The sequence below is a fragment of the Varanus komodoensis genome, unplaced genomic scaffold (assembly GCF_004798865.1).
Source record: "Varanus komodoensis strain SLA01 unplaced genomic scaffold, ASM479886v1 scaffold29_1, whole genome shotgun sequence".
Lineage (NCBI taxonomy): Eukaryota > Metazoa > Chordata > Lepidosauria > Squamata > Varanidae > Varanus > Varanus komodoensis.
In genome coordinates, this window is record NW_025335759.1 from 3,144,763 (window position 1) to 3,166,738 (window position 21,976).

Here is a 21,976-nt window from a genome sequence, read left to right on the forward strand (position 1 = left end):
TACCATTTGAGGAAAAGAGAAAGAAGAAAGAATATGAATAAAAGGGAAAAAAATAGCAAAGAAACCCCAAGGAATCTTAAACAAGTATCACACAGAATATTAAATAGATAAGATTTCACTGTAAATCAGTGGTTATTATCCTTTCTACTTCAATCACATTTTTTTGGAATTCAATTAAAATTCATTGAAATCTTCTTCTAAATTTTATTAGTTTTATTATTGCTTTAACCAGGTCTTTATTTTGACTGTTTTAGTTTCTATCGTGGTTAGATACCCTAGGCACCATATTCTTTGTGTAAAGGTTGGGTACAAATCAAAAATAAATAAATGAAAAAGCTAATTTGCAAAATTATTTGATAATGGTGTTTGGGGAGTTTTGACGCTTTGTGTTTTATTTGATAAAAACTGCTTTGATGGACTTCAGAAAGGCCAGTGAATAAATTGCAGAAATACAGTAAATAAATAAAATAACAATGAAGTCATACAAATGCAGGAACCTGGTTATACCAGGTCAGATGATGACCGGCTGCAAACCCACAGTCAAGCACCAAGTGTGGCTTGGCATTGGATTGTGTGTCATTGCTGAAACGTGGGTTATCTTGATGTCTGATCCAAGCTGCACCAACAGACCATGATTTATTGAACAAAAACAATCTGCAGGTCACACCCCAACATCAAATCACTGGTTACCCTCATGGGCTGTTCGTGGTTGGAAACCATGGCCTGTTATCTCAGCTGGGTTTATTTCAACATGATAACCTATGGATCAACAACAATCCACACTCAACCCATTCTAAACCCTCACAGACAATACAATTACCCATGCTAATCATGTTGTCCAGGCCCAGGTTGTGTGTCCATCTGCCTAGTATTGTTTATTGTCACTGGCAAAACTACCATCCATGTTTTATACCACTTTGATGAGAACATGCACATTGGCCAAAGCAACAGTAAAGAAAAAGGGAAGCAACTACCAACCCGAATGTGTCCGCTTACTTCCAAGTAAGATCTTGGCAGGAAATTCTACTCTATCAAGAAGCCCTGCACCCGAGTAAGCAGGCTGGAATGGAGGAGGGATGGAATGCTCCAGTTTATACATGGATGGCAACAGCAGCTTGTCTTGATGTTCCACTGACAGACTGGCCAACTTCTTTTAGAGGTGAGGAAGCCAGAATGGAAACTTCCACTGACTGGAGATTCTATTAGTATTTCCTCACTGGGCTTTTCAGGCTGATACTGCTAGTGTCGTTCTGTGGGAAAGCAACTGCCTGATACATTTATTACGTGCAATATAGATCAAATCAGGATTCTCCAAAAACAATGAGGTGTTCAAATTGTACCAAGAAACCTTATTCAACAAAAATTTTAATCAAATAAATCTATATAACCAAGTACACAAAAAACACCAAGGCTGCTTTGAGGGGGGAAAAGAGCACAGGCCACTCTGAGGTGAATAGCTCTTTCCCACTTTGCAAGGAATATTATCCAACTGAAGGAAGGATGGAAAGCCAACTAAAATGATCACATGTTCGGACCATGGTCTGATCTAGCAGTTCCAAGGCTGCAGTCGAGAACCCACATATTAAGAGTAGGTCCCAACCCACCCACCAAATGGAACATAACCTGCAGCTGGAGTAAATACACTCTCTCTTCTCCTCCTCCTCAGTTTTTGTTACCAGATGTGACAAGAGAGGAAGAGGAAGCAGATGGGACACTTGGTGACTGTGCAGAGTCGTAAGCTGGCTGGAAACTGCTCAACACACAAACTTCTCAGGCTTATCCATCCCCAAGAGAAGGGAGATCCCTCTGAAGAATTTGCTCTGAATAGCCTCCACCGCTTTTTCGGTAGCTGCCTTTTTCACCCCCACCCCCACACAACGCCAGTTCCAAGGGAACAGGATACAACATGGCGGCTCGGCTACCAACGCCACTGCTGATGCTGCCACTTGCCGAGGCTGAGGAAACACAGGGTGGGCGGGACAGGCAGGGGCAGGCAGACTCAGGGCTCCTGCGCCAGCTACTGGCGAGCCCCAGTCTGGAGGCATGGCTGGAAAATCTCTCTTCCCCCAGAGGAATTCAGAAAGCTTCCTCTGCACCCCCAGTGTCTCTGCCCCCACATTTTGAAAGACAGTAAGGATGCACCTCTGTGATTTCTGGATTTGTAAGACTATGAAGAGCACAGAGGCATTTCCCCCCTTTCTCTCGTATAACACTCAAGCTCCCGGACACTCAATTAAGTTAATTGACAGAACATTCAGGATTGACAGATGAGAGAGTGCTCCTTCACACAGTGGATAATTAACCTACAGTGATGGCATTCAGTTAAGATGTCTTTTTAACAGGAGCAAAGTCGTGGATGATGGGTCTGTCAAAGTCTATAAGCCTCGATAGCTATATAGAGCTTCCAGATTCAAAGGTAATGTACCGCCAAATGCCAAGCAGCAAGGAGCAACTGCTGCCATTACAGATGCGTGGGAAGGTTCCTTTCCAAGGTCAGACTTTGCATCCATCTGGGCCAGTATTGCAGACACTGGAATTTCTGCGGGTTTTCAGGCAGGGATATTTCCTAGCCCAGCCTAGAGATGCTAAGGATCAAACCTGCAATCCCCTGCATGCAAACCAAGTGCTCTACCACAGAACTCCTGGGCTAAAAATTAAGCTTCCAGTCCTCATGGTTCTGAGGAAAGCTTGGCAGAGTCAGACCCTTGCCCCATCTAGCCCAGGATTGCCAACACTGACTGCCAGTTGCTCTCTAGCATTCCAGGCAGAAATAAGTCTAGTCCTGTTCGCAGACACCAGGGATCAAACCTGCAACCTGATGCATGCAAGGCAGGTGCTCAGCACGGAGCCACAGCTGCCTCCACGCAATTCTTAAAAAGCATTTTGCCACTTGTCAGATCACTCTTTTCCACGACACAATCTCAAGTGATCCAAGACGGTTTGTATCCAATTGCAGTTATTAACAATTGTTGGAAAACATGGTCACAAGGCAAGAGAGTTAAGGATGTATGTTGAATTATTATCACATTATGGTACTCATTTATTAATCCATATACGAGGAAATGCATCCAAAAAGAGGACACAAGCACCAGGTTGCCTAACACTGCTATACACCATCTAAAATGTATCGATATATTAAAAAACAAGCAAACTCTGTCCAGAGAGAGAGAGCCAGAGAGAGAGACAGACAGAGGAAGGAACAGATTCTCACCTTTGTAATCAGGATGCTTGACTAGGTAAAGGTCTAGTGATACGACTGAGCAATTAAACTCCATGTTATTGCTTGGTCAAAGCCTTATACTAAAGCTTTAGATCTGTTTGAGGTGCTTAGAAAGCTCTAAGCCTTTATATTGGTGCAAGCTGTTTAACTGATCTCCGGGTTTAAGGTCGGCTTAAGCAGCTTAAACAGCTTCAGGGCTTAGTCATGATTTAAAATGCTAAAACATGGTCTACTCACCTCCTGAGGACACCCCCCTCCCAAAAAAGGCAGAAATCATTGGGTGGCTACAGAGGCCTTAAGTTAGGGATGGAAGGACCACAAATGCTCAAGCTCACCCAACTTCCCTGAACTTCATTTCAAAGCGCAGTTCACACTCTTCCCTGTTCACAACCTGATTTTTGACTTTGTTCAAAGGGGAAGCGAGTTTTTAAAAGTATGCTCCCCACAAGGACTAAAGCCCGAAAATGCTGGTTTTTAGAAGTGCCAACACTTTAAAGTCTACATTTTGTGAAAGCAAACTTGGGAATGTTCATTTTCAGGGAGCACGCATTCCTTTAAATGTTCAAGGTTGCAGATGGGTCATTTTCGAGTGGTTTGCTAACTGAAATGAAATTTTCATGCATCCATATCTTACGTACAATACACTACAGTATAGGATACACACGCAGTATACAGCAGGCACATTCTCAAAGCGCTAGTCCTTATGAAGCCAACACAATGTCATCCGCACATGAACAAAGCTTGGAGAAATCCCAAGAGTTGCAAAAATATGAAGAAAACTTTTAGGGGAAACCCCCTAAAGGAAAAGAAACCCCAAAACAGTGCAATGAGGACTGGAAAAACTCAGCAGTCCTGGGACAATGAGTGTCTGTTGGAGAAGGGAATGGAATATCATGGAAAAGGATGCCACTGGCTACCACCTTGAAAAGAAGTACACAGTTTGAGGAAAGGTGGGAGATCACAGAATCTTACAGTTAGAAACAGAATCCTACAGTTGGAAACAGGACTCAGGTCACCCATCCAGATTTCAACCAGGCCCAATCCTGCTTAGCTTCCAAGATAAGTCAAGATCAGGCACATTAGGCTATATGAAAGCTCATACAAAATATGAGAGGGGGTGGGGAGAGAAAGAGAGAAGAAAAGCCAGGAGAAGGGCAATACTTTGTTGCCCATCCCACATATTTTATACCAATAAAACTCTCTGCCACAAGACATCCTGCACTGAAATGACACCGATATTCTGAATTTGCAAGACACAAGATTTGCTTAGTATGGACTTTCCTTTTACTGAGCCTGGAAAAATGTTAAGGATAAGTGACTGAAGCCCTCTCTCTACCTTCCTTTGCTGACAGGCTTTCATCCGTCGTCAAGGACCAACAGAGCAATCAAAGTATTAAACTAAGACAGGGCAACCAAGTCACGAAACCAGAAACATTGGGCCAGCAACATTTCTCAGTCTAGCCCACCCCACAGAATTGTTCAGAGAACAGGAGAGTGAAAAGCTGCACCACCCAATTTTCTTGGGATGTGGATATAATATAGGATAATTACTTTTAATCTTCTCAACAGTAAGAACTAAAAGCAAACCCTTTACAAAATTCTGAGCTTATGTAGGACAATAAAGGGAATTTAATCAGACACTGCACACGGGATTAGTTTTCAGGCCTTCAGGATCAATTTTCAGCTGTGCTCCTTTGAACAGCCAAGTCTTCCCCCCTCCCTGCAATATTAGAAGGTGTGTGAATTCCACCACGGAGGTCAGATCAACTTCAAGTAGCAGGGTTCAAGCACCATTAAATGAGTACACTTTTTCAAGATGCTTTTTCTCTTTTCCTGGGAGTAGAAGCCACTTTTCAGATATAAAACCTCTGGCATTGAAATATCCAGGTGTTACAGCCAGTTCATGCACTCCTGAATGGATGGGGCATTTCACTTAGATAGACTTCAAAGAAGCAAGCACCAATCCTGAATAAACTGAAGAAGGGCAGCCTAAAACCTGTAAGCACAGGTAACTATGCACGATGGAGAGGGAAAGGGGAGCAGAGCAGCCATTCCCACAAGGGTGAGTCTTCAGCTGTCATGAGCTGCCAGCTTGCATCAACCCCATCTGGCAAGTCAATAGATGGGGATGTTGGGAACTATAGTCTCAAAATATCTGGAAGGCCACAGGTTCACCAATTCCCCCCTACCACGAAGTCAGCCTCCTTCAATCTGGCAGCTCCCAGATATGTTGGACTACAACTCCCAGCATCCCAAACTAACCTGGCTGATATCTGTATTCCAACACATCTGGGAGGCACCAGAATTTGGGAAGCTGCACAAAGTAACATGAAGGAATTGCTCTTGTAGATAATAGGCCCAGAGGGTGATGTTCTCCTAGCTCCAGTTCCTTGTTTTTAAAAAAAGGCTGCTACTGTGCCATTTTGACTTTTCACTGGAAGCACAAACACAACCAAAGACCTTAAAAATGTAAGTGTGGAGCAGCACTTCCTTCCTTGCGGCTCAGGCAATACATGCTTGCAGACCACGCCACCTTATGCCAATCACCCATGAGCTTTAACAGAAAAAGAAAGAAAGAAAGAAAGAAAGAAAGAAAGAAAGAAAGAAAGAAAGAACAACAACAACAAAAGATGGGGAAAGAAAGAAGAGAGAGTGGACAAGCAGACAGGAGACAAACAGATGGACAGCAGGCAGGCAATGTGTTGAAAGCTTTCTCAAATTTTGAGCACACGGAAGCAGATTCTGCTTGCCTGGAAGAGCGACTCTTCGTAAACCTAGGGAGAGTCCTCCAATTCTTGCATTCTTACCAATTCCCTTTCTGTCCCAAGTGCCCCCACAGGCTTGGAGGCTTAGAACTGTGGTTCTTTACCTTGCCCAGAGGCGTAGGACTCACAAGGGGTTTATTAGTAAGGATACCAACAGCACCAGCACCACAGTCCCTGCCCCCCAAGTTTAGCTGTTAAACTTTAGCTTAACTCACCATAGCTTGGAGGGAAGTGGGGTTTTCCAGCAATGATCTATTGGCCAGATCTCTCCCATTTGTAATGCAAATATGGAGCGATCTGGTCTGAAACTGGCAGGGAAAACCCATTGACTTCAGAAACACCTGTTCCTGGCAGCGATCCAAAGTGCTAGAACTGGTGTGCTGGAAATGAATCACTTTTTAGACTCCTTGAGAGCATGACTTGGGGGGAGCAACTGTCAAGAGGGGGGCAACACTTTCAAATGTACAGTATTGCTATTTGTGCTCCCCCCCCCCCAGGTGGCTTCTAAACAAATGAGACTACGTACAGCCTTCACCAATCTTTTGCCTTCCCAATGGTTTCCCACAATTCCCATCATCCCCCACTGGCTATGCTGGCTAGGGCTGATGGAAGTTGTAGGCCACACCCTGGAGAGGGGGTCACAGGACTGGTCCACCTGCTGGTGTCCAGATGTTAGAGCCTGCAGCTCCCAATAGCACTCACAAGCAGAGCCAGCCATCAAGAATTGTGGCACCGGGAGGCCAGAACGGTGGGAGGGTGCCAGGTTTCCGACTCCCAGCAGGAGGGAAACATGACCAAGAGGCACTGGATGCAGCCACCTTTGTTGAATCAATGGAGATCAACCATCTGCATTGGAGACTGAGAGCCCAAGTATCCTAGTCAGAGCTGGAGAAGGGGGCAGAAAGCAAGATGCAACAGAGAAACAAGCAAGCACCAGCCTTCCCTGCAAAACCAGCCCAGGAGCACACCTGGGTGACAAGGCCACTAACGCAGCAACCAGGCCTCGAACAGAGGAAAGATTCGTTCAGCATGAGAGAAACCAAGCACCAAATGGAACACAGGACTGACTCGTATGAGGTCAGTTTATCTGTGCAGGCCTTCCATCGTGTGCCTCCCTCTGTCTGTTTCTCCCCTAGCACCTTGTCCGTTTCTGACGTGGAGCAAGTGGGAACTGAAGCTGGAGTCTCCTTCCAGCAAAGCAGAGCTCTTCCGTCAAGCTGCTGTTCATGCTCCATGGTAGCTACAAAGTCAGTGGGGTGGTGCATCCACCCTTGGGTTTTATTCTGAACCTTTAGTATACTATCCGTGGTGCTGAACCCACTCCCAAAATAGATTCCATGTCATGGATGGCTCCTTTAAATTTCAGGCTGAAACCCGGTGTGGATACACCACCCCACTGACTTTCCACCTACTGCAGGCAATGCCAACTTCACAAATCATGGAATGACTAGCCATGATTAGTTCTTCAATTATTAATGAGAGGAGAGGGGAGGGGATGGACTTTCCTATGCAACATGAATTTTCCAAGTCCTTTGAGTAAACTTGGCTTAGCAGCTTCTGCTGATGCTATAGTGAGCAGCTTCTGTACTGGGGTAGGGAAAATGAAGATCAGGTTCTCCTGATAGATTTCTGCGCAATTGCAAGGTTGCAACTCAGCAAGGTTGTCTGACTCCTCTTTTTTCTTTCCTGGTGAGCCATAACTGGACAACCAAGCCTGAGGCCTGTCCATTCTTGCTAAGTTGTAGGCATTCTAGTAACAGGCGAAAAAATGTCCCAGGATCAACCTAGTCCGTCTGAAGATCCTCACCACTACCTTCACCAGCTCTCCAGAGCAAGTCTCACTGTTTCAAAACTGGTAGATTGTACCTTATAGGATCAGGCAGACTTAACAGTCCTTTCAATTTAGGTTTCCCCACCACCACCCCATACAGCTCTCTCGGGCGATGGCATCTCTCCTCTCAGGCCACAAACAGTGAGCATCACTCTTAGTTAGTCGTGGGTTCCTCCCAGGAAGCACAGGCTATATCTAGTGTCTCTTTCATATTATTAAATCCACCAGCTGGATTCAGAAACACCACGATGTACACTCACCCTTTAAGTATGGATAACAAACTACGGGCTCTCTCCATAGGTTCATGCACAACATGCCATGGTTTGTTAGCACAGCTGGATTTAGACGGCATAAGCCACATTTCAGAAATAACCTACTATTCAAGAACCACCCACCCTCAGCCTTGGGCAGGGTTACCCAGAGTCTGAAGCCCCAGTCTCCAACTCTACATTACCAGCTGCTGCACTGGAACATCCGAACATCATCATCATCATCATTATTATTATTACTATTAGAACATTTCTATGCCGCCCCTTGCCGAAGCCTCGGGGCGGCTTACAAACACAATAAAATACAAAAATAACAATATAAAATTAAAATTAACAATATAAAATAAATAAAAATATAAAATATAAAAGAACATTGAACTGTTCTTGGCAAAATTCAGATCCATACACAATCTGAGACACTAGTCAAAACCTAGCAGTTCTTTAGCGAGCAAAAAAGAGATTCAGGGTTAGAAATAAAAGGGTATTTTCCTCCAGTAGTTCTTCTGCTACATAACAGTAACAAATACTCAAGATTGACAGAATCACAGCTAGTATTTACACACAGCTTTGTCATGACTTGCTTTTCTTTTATGTCAGTGAGTTGCATTCCAACCAAATGAGGTACTGCAGGAATACAGCTATTTTCCCAGTGTTCCTTATCAAAGTTCGCTTCCTGGGACATGCCTGAATTGCAGCATCATTCATAACATTTGTCATGCTTGCCATAATTGTTCAACGGCTCATCTTTGCCACCATCACCACTTCCCCCTGAAAAGAAAGTTGCGAAGTGATGCTATCAATAGAACTGCTAAATTCCAAAATGAAAAAATATGCTGAAAACCAATATGCTCCAGCATTATGAAAGACACCTAGGAAAAGAAGACTGGGCAAAGTTTTCTGTTTCTTTTTAATTTTTTATTAACCTTCCAAAGGTAACCAAGTGGAAAATGCATCAAATTTAAGTCAGACTGACCATAGAGGCAAGTACATTTAATATCTTCACAGACAAAAATAGAGGTGAAATCCATTGGCCATTGGAGGTTTTCTTTATGCTTCCCCCTCAGAACAAATTATATTTTGGGTGTGATCCAGTGCATGTGGAGTTGGAAGGAAAACCTACTAGCTGCGGGACTTTTTCTGCCAGGGAGGGCAATCCTATAGTCCCAGGACAGTGTTCTCCTGGTCCATAAGAATTTTACTCCAGAGAGCAAGAAAAGGGAGCACACTGTTGGGTAGGAATTGGCCAGGATACACGGAATTTTACGGCCCCTCCAGCCCCCATTCCACTGAGCCACCATGCCCTCTCCAGATGGGCTCAGAGGTGGGCGCATCCGGATTCGGCTCCCACTCCGCCAGCACCAGTTTCACCAGGCTTTGGATACACAGAAGTCTCTGCAGTTGGATTCTTCTATCTCACAAAGGCACACGCCATAGGATCGAACCCTAGACCTTTTCCATAATCTGAGGAAAGGCATTGAACATTGCTACCTATGTCTGGCATACAAGGTCGTCCTTCTTTCTCTGTGCGCACAGCATTAGCACGAAATGCAAGTCTTGCTTGATTTTCATAGTCATGGAGACCACAACCCTCTCCCAAGGATCGCAGCCTTCATGCTACAGCCCTGAAATACAGCATGAGATCAATGGAAATCCCCTGCTTCTCCTTCCCAGACTGCCTGGGAAGTGGCAAGGTGGGATCCTGCCCATTGCAAAGACAAGTCTCCCACTCCAGCTCAGACTTGGGGGTCCATTTGCTGGGTGCTCAGAGTACCCAGCCAGCACAGATCCAGTGCCTTCCCCTGCCCCCACCAGCTTCCCAGCTCAGAGAGATGAAAAAGAGTGTAGAAGTTTATGGCATCGGAGCGGCTAGGGCATCTGGCGCTGCTCTCAAGCATAGCAGAGCTACAGAGGGGTGGCAGAGGCTTCTCTATGTTGAGCTCAGAAAGCACCAACCCAAGGTGAATCCTAGGCGTTTGGATTTCAGGGTGGGGTCGGAGGTTGCCTACCATCCTCTCTCTCTCCAGGGTTGCAGAGAAGCTTCAGGTCACTCCTTGAAGGAAACTGTGGAGTCTTGGCCAAACTGGTGGGAGAGGGAGCTATGAGAAGCAAGGCAAAGCCATGCCATCAGCTCTGCTAAAAAATGAGCTCCCATTGGCTCTCCCTCTTCACACTCTCCTCTCTCCTGGAAACCCACCTGGCTGTTATAAGGCCTTTGGCTCACTCCGCGTTGGTGCCTAGGCTTCCTAGGTGTCCTCGTCCCTAACCACCCACGCTTCCTGATGTATGTAGTCATTTAGATGCAAGTCCATCTTTCTGCACTTGTTTTAATTCTTTTCTTTTATTGCATCTCTGTACTACCCAATAGTCAAAATGTTGAGCAACTCACAGCATTATGAATTATAGGGGGGAAAGTTTTTAACTTTCAAAAATGTAATATGGTTTAAGAACAAATTGAAAACTAATCAACAACAAAACTACCAGGACAAGATTTTTTTAAAGAATCCCCAAACCTGATGACTAGATAAATAGCAAAGTCTTGACCTTGGTCTGCAAGAATGGCTACGTTGGCACCACACACCCTCTCCCTGGCTGCCCTGCCCTGAAACTTCCAAAGAGAAAGAGCTCAGATGTTGATCATAATGCATCCATAAATTGTTATTGGGTAAATAAGGAGATAAAAACACTTTAAAACCAATTCAGAAGCAAATATTAGCAATCACAATGCCAAGATCTGCAGATCGGGAGATACTTCATACATCGATTTTATGACATAGTTGTAGCAGACGGCAACAACATAGTCTAACCAATCCTGGGTAGTTGCATCTCTCCAACACAATGTCCCCACCACAGAACAAGCCAGTCTATCGAAAGACTGCAGGCTGACACTGAACGATGGGTTGCTGTATTGTGTGAACATGGCTGTACTAATAAACCATGGTTTGCTAACCATGTACAATTTGCAGGTCACAACCAAGAAACCATAGTTTGTTAACATAACAACATAACACATGGTTCCATGACAACCCACAAGCAGCTCCTATCCTAGCTTGTGTCAGCACCTGCCAGAGGAGAGCTTCTAGTGCCACCAATCAAAAGACACAACTCACCTATCTCCTCTTTTCCTCCTTAGCAGATGCTTTGCCTATCACTGGACCTTGCCAGAAGCACCCAAAGAGGGTTCCCAAAGACAAGGCAGAGTTTAGTAAAGCCTCGTCCAAGCTTGCATCCTCCAGATGTTTGAGACTACAGCTTGCATCATCCCAGACTCTTGTCCATGATGACTATGGAGCTGCAGGAATTTAATTTCTTGTAAACCACCAGGACGGCAGAGAATGAGGTGGCTGGATGGAGTCACTGAAGCAGTCAGCATGAGCTTAAGTGGACTCCGGGGGATGGTGGAGGGCAGGAAGGCCTGGAGGGATGTTGTCCATGGGGTCACTATGAGTCGGACACGACCTCGTGACTAACAACAACCCAGAGCCTATGGGAATGGGGCAGTATATAAAGATTAAGATAAATAAATAAATTAGGGGTTCACCAGGTTGGGAAACACTGGCCTAGTGAGTAGAGGTACTGAGCGTTTACCACCGGCCCCCAGAGTAGTTCTGCAGTCTCGTCATGAAGTAGTACTTGTGCAGGCCTCAGCAATTTGACAAGCCGTGGCCTCTTTTGGCCAGGAGCCATGACACTTGGTACTCAAGCCTCCCAGTTAAGACTCACGTTTTGTGGTGCGACAGACACACAACCTTTCTGACCCAATCAGGACAGACGCCAGAAGGAGAGGACGATTTTGCCAAACTTAAAGCAACACAAAAGTGCAGGTTTATTGTTTGTCAAATCCTTACAAAGTAATATTGTGCAACCGTGTCCAGTTAATATTTTCCTGATACTTCTGGGAGTATGATGAATGCCCCGGGAGCACCAGTCAAGGTCATAGTGATTCCGTTAAAAAGAAAGAAGAAACCAGGGTCCAATCCATCTCCAACTAAAGTCAAAACTGTAACATAAGCCAAAATAAACCAAAGCAGGATCCCCATTGTTCAACCATGCCCAGAAAGCAAAGAACTTCTTGAAAGTTTGCGCATGGATATTCAGCAGTGATACTAAATAACAAACAGTTCTGTTTGTTTTCTCATGAGTATCTTCTCATTTCTATCCTGTACCTCCTCAAGTTGGCACGACTGCCCCTCTGGCAGGGCTCGAACATCTTCCACAGCTGTGTGGCTTGCAGAGATACCAGTGTCATAAGAGCCCACACCTGCTCAATTTTTACCTAAAATGCAGATACTGTTAGCAGCAATAGGGTAAGAATCCCAAGTATGCGTGCTTGACTAAAAGTGAGCCCTCGCTCAAAAGACAAAGAGCTAAATCAAGGCAGGCATTGCCCCAGTTTCCAGTCTGCATCAGTTTTCCCCATAGCTCAGCTTGCTTTACATCACTTGCCGGGCTTCTTCACCTTGGAGAAACAGGGGGCGTAAGTCAGAGGACTTTGCCTGGCAGGGGTGGGAACTGAAACAATAACCGTCAGCATCCTTGGCGACAAAAGGTACCCAGTGAGAGCAGGAAACAACATCCTACGAATCTGAATTTGCATTTCTGTTTTGAAAAAGGGGCGATGTCCGTAGTCCCTAAGGTGGGTTATGGAGGGGTGTGGGCTACTCCTTTTGAAGCTGCAACCGTCAACAAGGGATCCTAACCTAGATTTCAGTGGCCATGCATCTTCATAGTTGTGCTGCCACATCCTGCAATGACCAGAAACTGTGTACATAAATATGCATACACACATGTACATGTCTTGCATAAATTATGCAAGCCCTAAGATCCAGAGATTTGTGACACAGGATTTAGATCCCTTGAGATGGATCTGGTTCATATTAGTCAAAATTATATTATTTTATCCCCATAACAAGCCCGTGAAGTAGGATGGGCTACTCCAAAGCCATTACTGAATAAGTAATTTCAATGTGGCTCGGCCCAGTTATCCTAAAATAACTTACACTCTGACTGCTAGAGAGACTATGTCAGAATAGCTAGGAAAAAAACAGTCAAAACCACAGAGCAGTTAATGTTCCCTAATTAATGGAAGCCTTACGACAATAAATGCGGTCCTACAGCTCATTCTGGTCAGTTCTGGGAGCCAAGGACTAGCTCACAGCATCACACCAGTGGCAGGAGATCCGCCATGCCTTCTGTCACCATGACAACAATGGGCACCCACCAAATCAGCTGCAGGGAAACAACACAACCATGTTGCCATGGCAACTAGGATGGCAGGGACAGCTCCATCGCCATGGCAATGTGCCTGCCGGTCCTGCCCCTACAGGAAATCATGTGGGAGGGGGACAGGAAGTGGGAAGGCACAAGTCTTGTGTGCAAGTATTTAAAGGCAAGCAGGCAAGGAGAAGCCAGAAAAAGGAGCTCTTGTATGGCATGGTACTTGGTATGTTCTGAAGCACAAAAGGAGGAGGAGGAAAAAGAGGAACCAGCCAAATCAAACTCAAAGGAACATTCTGAGGCCTGCAAACAAAAGGGCCACGTCCTAACAACTTCTTACTTGAAAATGTCAACAGATATAGGAAATTCTTCTTTACCTTGCAGGAAGTGGAATGTATGCAGCTTCTTTAGAAGAATCTGCACAGGGATTTTAAATCATAATGTTCTCCTGAAGATGAAGATGAGCAGATTTAGTTCAGAACTCAGACTTGGGACTTGAATGTTTCCTGCATGGAATCAGTCCAACCCGTGCAATTATAGCAGTGGCTTTACATCCCTAACTTCTGTGAAAGTTTTGCATCACTCCCTTAAGGAATAAGGAATCTCTTTCATCCGTGTATCAAAATTGCTAGTTACTGTCACGTCGCTTGTTTGTGTAAACAGTCTGGCCACCATGGTCCATGTCACACCCAAGGAACACAAAGCAGGAAATCAACAATCAATACCCTAATTGCAGAAGCTGATCCTGTTAGTAGAGTTCAGTGTTTCGAGCTGCATCCTGCTCTTCCTTCCTACTTTTATTATTACTATATCCTGCCAAGGCAGCTTGCAAGGTTCTCCTAACAGCAAGTCTATGAGGTAGGACAGGCTAAGGGGCTCTGACTGGCCAAAAGTCACCCAGTGAGCTTTATGCATGCGTGGGGACCAGAACCCAGAATTTCCGAGTCCCAGCCCGGCACTCTAACCACTACACCACACTGACTCTCAAGAGGGACAAACTCCTATATGAAAAACATAGTTGCTTCAATATCCAGTACAAATTCAGGTACACTTTTGATGTCTAATGTTTTCTCCTGATGGAGAGCTGCACGCAACCTTCTGGTATCTCTGGGCGAGTCAGCAGGTAATGCTAAAGCTTGTATTGGTGTGCTTTATTCTCCTTCTCTGGTGCAACCATAAGGAGAGCAGGAGCACCTACTTCAGATTAACCACAGCTGAGACAACATCATAAACCATGGTTTGAAGTTGGCTTCTTACAACAAACCACAGTTAAGATCGATTAGTTTCATGAGGTCAAATGACAAGACAATGAAATGGGAGTTTTAAAATGGAAGTACAAGCTTCCAAACTCTTTATAACTTTGCTGGAAGAGGATGGGAGAAGGAGGTATGCATCCCCAAAGGTCTCTGAAGCCCTCTCTCATAACCATACTCCAGCATTACAACCAAACCAACACTTTTTCTATAATCTGAGTCTGTACTCTGCTACACACTGTCAAGTCTGCCGAGATGTTCGACAGCATTCCTTGTTTACCAGCCATGTGGAGAAACACCTTAGCAAAAATTAGATCAGGTGAATTTTATAAGCAGAACCTTGGGAAGACAAGGAGCTGATGTTTGCAACCAAGCAACAAACAAAAGGACTTTTCAGGACATTAATTTCAGCAGTAGAATGTTGCATTTGTCTATGGTCAAAGGATGGGTAAACACCAGCAGGAAATGGTTAACTGATCAGGGGTGAAAAAAACCTCATTTTTCCTATATAGAGTACTCATTAATCCACTAAAAGACAGGCTTTTGCTTACGCTGCATCTGCCTCGCTATTGTTATGTAATAATTGGGCCAATTACCACCCAGCAATCGACTGGCCAGATTGTGCACTCTGGCGCCCTTAAGACTCTTTTTTTTTGCCTCACACAGAACAGCCCTCTGCAGTCGCTGCTGCAGTCGCAGTTTTGCAGTTCCCTTGAAACCCGGCGGAAAGATCTTGTGCATGCAGGCGCTGCATGAGGGGAGGCTGCTGTGAAAAAGGCTGTCATCTCGTCTGCAGGGCTCTGAAGTCAGCTGCCTGCAGGGAACTGGTCCTGCATGGATGCAGTCCCACCCCAAAGATAGTACTAAGAAGTCAAAGCTGCTTAGATGTCGCATCGTCTGTTGGGTACAAAACGGGAGACGAGGATGGGATTAATTCCCTTTAATAGTGGCCAGTGGCTTTTGATTGGGTGCAGGTGTTGGCAGGCAACATGCAGGTGAGGCCAGCCCGAGACTTGGAGCACAGCACATCCTTTTCCAGACTTCTGCCGTCGCAGCAGAGATGCATCACAAGCGACTGGTGCCGGGCACTGGGGCCACCCCAACCTCGTCCTGCAGGGGCGGGGGAGCTGCAGAGCTGGCAAAAATGCCTCTACTCTGGTCAGCGCTTTGGGCTCAGTGCAACGGGGGGGGGGGGACTTTGCCTTCGCCTTCACCCCAAGAGGTTTTCCTGCCTGCCTGCCTCCTGACACACACAAACGCAGAGGCCTGCAAGCCCGACCCACGAGCAAAAACAGCAGAAAGCCATTCAGGCTACCAAGCGGTGACGCCGAATCCGTGCACCTTCCGAGGCTACTTAATCAGACAGATCACCGCAGCGCGGACCAAGCTCCTGGCAACAGGAATCATTTCCCGCCGCCGCCAAGCACAAGGGCAAGTTCTCAGCCATCCCTCCACGCACACGCAGGCTGCGCGTTTCCCAGCCAGGCGCAGGAGAGGCTGCCCCTCCGATCGGGGCATTTCAGGGAAAGGAAAGGAAAGGGAAGGGAAGGAAAGGAAAGGGAAGGGACGGGGGCGGGGGGGGGGGCTCTTCCATTCCACAACTTGGCTCTTCCTACTTTTCGCCCTCCCCCGCCCTGCACGCACAAATGCTCCGCGCTCCGGCCCTCCCGCAGGCATCGGGCCTGCCAGCACTTCCCCTCCTCGCCCCATCTTCCTGCCTGCCCCGCTTTCTCCCCACAAGGCCTTTGGGCACGGGGCCCGGCCAAGAGCGCCGAGGCGAGGGCAGGGTTAACCTCCGCTGGGTGACACCGCAGAAGGTTACTCCAGGCGCCGGGCTCGCGCCCATCACCCGTGCGAGGCGCCTGCCCCGAGCCCACCCCAGGGGACGGGCAGCCGCAGCCCCAGCCCCGCAGACGCGCGCTGCCCGCCCGGCCGCCCACCCTCCGCTCCCGGGCAGCGAGCGCTCGCGAAGAGTGACCTGACATCTTGGCACCAGCAGCGTTAGCAAAAATGGAATCTGCTTGTGGGTTCGTTGCCTCTCTCCACCGGCGCAAGAAACAACAACAGCAGCAGCAGCAGCAGCTACTGCAGCACCAACACTGAAAAAATATACATGCACACAACTGCACGAAAGGCAGACGGAATAAATAGGAAAACACCATCGTCTTACCTTGGCCGTATGGATGCAGGCAGAGCTTCTCTCTCAATTTCCTTCCACTTTTCTCGTTTCTCTTTCTTTTAATTTTTCGAGGGTGAGGGAAAGATTTGCTGTTTCGAGCCCCTTCCTTAGGAAGCGTTCCGATGCTCCGCCAGTGCTTTTTCCTATTCCTTCACACCTGTTTCAAGCGGGGGGGGCGGATTGGAAAGGGGATTATTATGTCATCTTGCTCGAAGAAGAATGCATGCAATTTATTTAAGGGAGGAAGTGGGTTGGAGCGCGGGGGGGGGGGAGGAAAGGCAGGTCACTCCTGGTGGTTTGTAAGTGCAGATTCAAAACAAGATCAATTTTGGAAAGACAGATTGGAGAGCAGTTGGGGGGGGGAGGAGAAACCACAACACCCCAGGCAGCTTAATAATGGGAGATTCTGCAGTTTGTGAGCATGCTCCAGCCGGAACCAATCCTCCTGTGTTATTCTTCGGAATAAAAATAATCCACTCCACCGAAGAAGAAACCCAAACGGAAGCTTCCTCCTGCCTCCTCTGGAAAGCGAGGAATAAATTCCGCCTGGAGAAGCCGCATCATAATCGGAATTGCTGTGTGCTTTGCCTTCCTCCTCCTTCCCCTCCTCGAGGCAAAACAGCAAGCCTCTCTGTCTCTTTCTCTCTCTTCCCCCCCCCCCGCCCTGCCGGGCTATCTAGGCCTTTTGGAAAGGGGCTTGAACCTTTTAAAGATACAGTGCGCGAATTAGTCGTGGGGGGAGGGGCGGCGCCGGCGGAGGCTCGATGGACCGAAATACCCGGCCGCTGCCACGCCATGGAGCGCCACCCGCGGGCACCGTGGGTGGCGAGGGGCGGAGCCAGCGGCGGCACTTTGGCAATCGCCGGACTCGCGCCCCGCGTGTCTTCTTGGAAGTAACGCCGTGGGCGCCCGGGCCGTCCTCGCTCCGAAGAAGGGTCCCCCTCGGACCCCAAGCCCCCCCCCCCCCCGCGCGTCTCTTTTAAAAATCGCATTTTTCTCTCTAACCTCGAGAGGCGAGGCGCTGGGCATGAATTTATCCACGGGGCGCGCACTTCGGAGCAAAGTGCTTTGCAGCGCGGCCACATCCCCGCGCTTTTAAGCACCCGATCCAGATTAAGTGCAGCTGGGTTCGGTGAGAGGGGACGCCGTTTACACGGGCACAGCAGCGCAGCCTGGGGGAGGAGTTGAGCCGCACGGATCTCCGAATGCCTGAGGTGGCCCGAGCCCACTGTTTACTCGAGAGTAAGCCCACTGGGTTAGGCGGACACACGCACGTTTCCCGTGGCACCGTAAAGAGGGCAAGGTGTTTCGGGCGTGAGCTTGCGGAGATCACGGGACAGAGGGGCCTCGGGCCAGCCTCCCGGGGCTCAACGCGGGTTCCTTTCCAGGGCTGCGCTGCGATTCTGTCGGTCTCTGCAGAGCCACGGGCTGGATCGGCTGGTTTAATGGCTTTGCTGTGCCAGCGCAGACCAGGGCTCTAATCCTGAGCACGGGCTTTGGAGTAAGCCCTATTGCACACGGCGGGTTTACTTCCGGGCAGGCGTACATGGTCTTGCAGCGTGAAGCCGCAGTCCTGCCTGCGCTTTTAAGAGAGGAAGCTCGGTGCAAGAGAGCGGGGCTTCCTTTGGGGGAAATGCCCAGGCATGGAGTTCAGCAGCGCTCGCTCCCAAACAGCCGCCCCTGGGACTGCAGCCTGACTCCGAATTCCGAAGTTAATCTGGCCACAGCCCTTCAAAGTTAGGCCACTGGGCTCAGTGGGCTTACTCCCAAGTAAGTGCGCAGAGAGATCCCTCCAATGGGGTTTCCTCAGCGGCTGCTGGTTCTGAGTACCGCCACGACCACAGCAAAAAGATGTTATAAAACCTGGGGAAGGATGGACTCTCTGCTACTGAATTCCAACTCCCATTGCTCGCAGCAGGCCAGTGTTCGGGGCAGATAGGAGTTGTAGTGCAGAGGCACTGGTTTCCCCAGCCGTGTTCTGAATCAACACGGGGGACGCACGTGTGGAAAGGATCGAGCGAGTGAAGTGACGGCCGCAGGTTGCTCTCCCTCCTCTCCGGTTTCGGGTGAGCTGCTTCGTTTCTTTCCAAATAAACCCCCCTCTGAAAAGTCCACTTACCGCGGCAAAGGAGGCTGGAAGACCAGTTGGTAACGCAGGACGTGAACGGTTTCCCGGAACGGTTTTTCTCTCTCACGCCGCCCCTCTCCTGCAAGTATTTGTCCAACAACAAGCCGTCCACCCCCGCAGTCCAAACGGATGGGCCTGTCCCACCGATTTTTTTCAATGTATTTTTTGCATTGCTATTTATTTCTGCTTCATGCAACGCGCTAGGTAGTTCCAGTCGCCGCCGTGCAGCTCGGACCCCAGGCGAAGAAGCGGTTTGGCCCCCGAAGGGGCGTTAAGGGACTGGCCGGAGGAGGGGGGCCGCTGCCGCTTTCGCCACTCGTGTCCCGGCGCCTCGAGAGGGCAGCCGCATCCTTTTCCCCAGGCGCCTCGCTTCCAGCCGCCGACAAGGAGGCATCGCGCATGAGGATGGCCAGTCTTCTGCCTGCAGCGGTGGGGGGTCCTTATCAGAGCCGAGAGCTCAGCGCCCCCCCCCCCCGGTCCCCGGTAGCTCTGTTGTTCGACGAATCTATCTTCAGCGCCAACGCTCGGTCCCGGAAGCTGGCGTGGGATAGGGGCCTCTGAGCGCGGGCAGAGTGCAACCTCCCCTTGGGGCTTCCGGGCAGGCTTGAACCGCGCAGCGGACTCCCCGCGGAGCGCTCATGCAGCCCCCGAGAGCGGTTTCTCAGCCTCTGAGAAGACGGCAAAGCGCCAGGCGCCACGAACCGTGCCCGGAGCGCCTTGCGCGACGCAGGTGGGCGTGCGCCCCAGGAGGACCGCGCAGTCCCCGCCTCCCCCACGTCGTGGGGCTCCGAGACCCGGCTCTGTCTCGGCACCAAGAGTCAGCTCTGGGCAGACAGCCAGAAGGGGGCTTTTGAGCATGTGCAGAGTGCTTTGCCAGTCTTTTCCCCAGCACGCAGAGGGGTGGAAAGAAAGAAGAGGAGGCGCGCCGCTAGGGCAGACCAGCTGCTCCGGCACCTTTTCATAAGAGTTCAACCCTAGCCGGTCCCTCTCCCTCCCCCCCCCCCCCCCCCGCCGCTTGCCTCCTCCTGGCTCTGCCAAGCATGGGCGATCCAGCGGCTGGCTCCCACCCCGCGCCGGTCCTCCTCCACCTTCAGCAGAAGAGCGTGCGGGGCGGGGGGCGCTTTATCGTATTTCGTGTCTCCTTGCTCCGGCGAGCCGCCTGTGATCGCCAATTGGCTGGGCACTTGCGAGCGGAAATGTCAACAGCCTCGGCTCTGCTGGCTGCCCGGAGCAGCAGAGCTCAGCAAAATCTTGGCACCGGCGGCTGCGGTTCCTCCAGTCGCTCCCCTCACCCGCTTCTCTCTCTCCTCCTCGCTCTCTTATCCCCTCCGCGGCAGGTCGCCGTGTCAACTCAAGCGGGACAGATTTCATCACAGAAGGGAGTGGATGGGCCACTGTTCCAAGAAAGGGGAGGAGAGGAGCCAGACCCCTTCCACCCTACCACCAGCAGGCTTCGGATTTATTTATTAATTTATATCCTGCCTATTTTCCTTTCCAGGAACACAAGGTGGATTGCATCATTCTCCTCCTCCCCGTCTTCTCAGCACAACCACCACCCGGTTAGACTCTGCCCAAAGTCACCCAGTGAGGTCCCTGGCTGAGAGGGGACTAGAACACAGGAGTTCCAGTCCTGTGCTTAGCGACACCGCCTCGCCGTCTCTCTTGCCTCTGCAGTGAACAGGGAATCCAGAAGGAAACCAGAACCACCCCTCCCACCGAAAGATGTGATCTGGAGCCATGCAGGAGGGTGTCTTGAAGCAGGGTATGTCAGTCTGGCTCTACTGGTAGCTCTGGGTGAGTTACAGAAGATCTTCAAGGATTGCTGCTTCCCAGTGCTTCAGACTAAACATGGACGAGCAGAGACATTTTGCAGTCAGAAATGAAGAACAAGATAGCAGCCTCCATCCCAAATTCAGCCACTCAGAAGAGCTGGCTGGACGAGCAGGTGAACGAGTCTTCTGCGCTCATGATGGGGAGGCAGCATATTCCCTTGCCCCCGAAGGCCCCACGCCGGGCAGTTCTCCCCTCCAGCACTTCAGTGTCGCCTCCCAGCATCTGCCACTTGAGGAACAGCATCATTCTGGCTAGGAGTGGGATGGGCCAAGAAACTTCCAAGAAACAAAACTGGAAGTAGCATAACTCTCATTTACCTAATAGTAGGAACAGTTTTAGTTTCATCTCTAATCTATGGGTGACTGCAGATTGGTGGGGGGGGGATCTGACTCTGCTAGTTAGAGCAACCTCCTCAGTCTGGTGCCCTCCAGCTGCTTTGGACTGCAATTCCCAACATGCTTAGCCATCGGCCCAGCTGCCTAGGGCATTGCAGTCCAACAGCATCTGGAGGGCCCCAGGTCAGGGAGCCAGACTAAGGAAGCCTTGTACTTCTCTGGATTTTCTTTGGGGAGGAGGGGGAAAAGGCAGGGATGACTGGAAAATGAGTTATGAAAGGGGAGATGGCAATGTCTGGACATGCCCCTCACCAGAAAAGTCCATGAATGAGGACAGCCCAGGGTGCAATAAAAGTTTCTGTGAGAACCAAAGTGGCCGAACAAAGCTTGTTGGGGAAGTCAGGTGAGAATGTGGAAGGACCAGGCACCAGATTCTGGCACTGATCGCTCATGTCCTGGTTGGAACATATGCTCAGAATTGCTTTCTGTCTCAATTTTGTTGTTTACTTGCTGCCTTATCTGCTAAAAAGTCATCAAGGCAGAGCAAATAAAAACAATCAGATGGTAACATGATTTTTTAAAAATAAGAACATTACAGCAATGAAATGTGATACTATTAAGACAGCTACACGATATAAAATATAAATATAAATTTAAAAGTTGCCTTTTCGTACCCTTTCTGGAAGCCAAGACACCAGGGGTCCATTGTAGTGTTCCACCATTTGTGAGCAACCCAGGAGAAAACCCTTTCATGTGTACCAGCCAAATATACCTCAGTATATTTAAGGAAGCCCTTAAATATACTATAGCCCTATAGCCGCTAACTATAGACCAGTGGCCAACATCCCGTTTCTGGGCAAGGTGTTAGAGCGAGTGGTGGCGGGACAACTCCAAGCACTCTTGGATGAAACTGATTATCTGGACCCATTTCAGTCCGGCTTCAGACCCG

At 48.8% G+C, this 21,976-nt stretch overlaps 1 protein-coding gene across 3 annotated transcripts in view; it reads right to left on the reverse strand.

The window, feature by feature from the left end:
* HIVEP3 (HIVEP zinc finger 3) overlaps window positions 1–19,025 on the reverse strand; it is a 244,282-nt gene extending 225,257 nt beyond the window's left edge. For all 3 annotated transcript variants that reach the window (XM_044435196.1, XM_044435195.1, XM_044435197.1), the window contains exons 1-2: window positions 18,851–19,025; window positions 16,723–16,888 (exon numbers count right to left, since the gene is read on the reverse strand). The gene's annotated coding sequence lies outside the window, so the exon portion shown is untranslated. The remainder of the gene's footprint in view (window positions 1–16,722; window positions 16,889–18,850) is intronic.
* Between the last annotated feature and the right edge of the window lie 2,951 nt (window positions 19,026–21,976).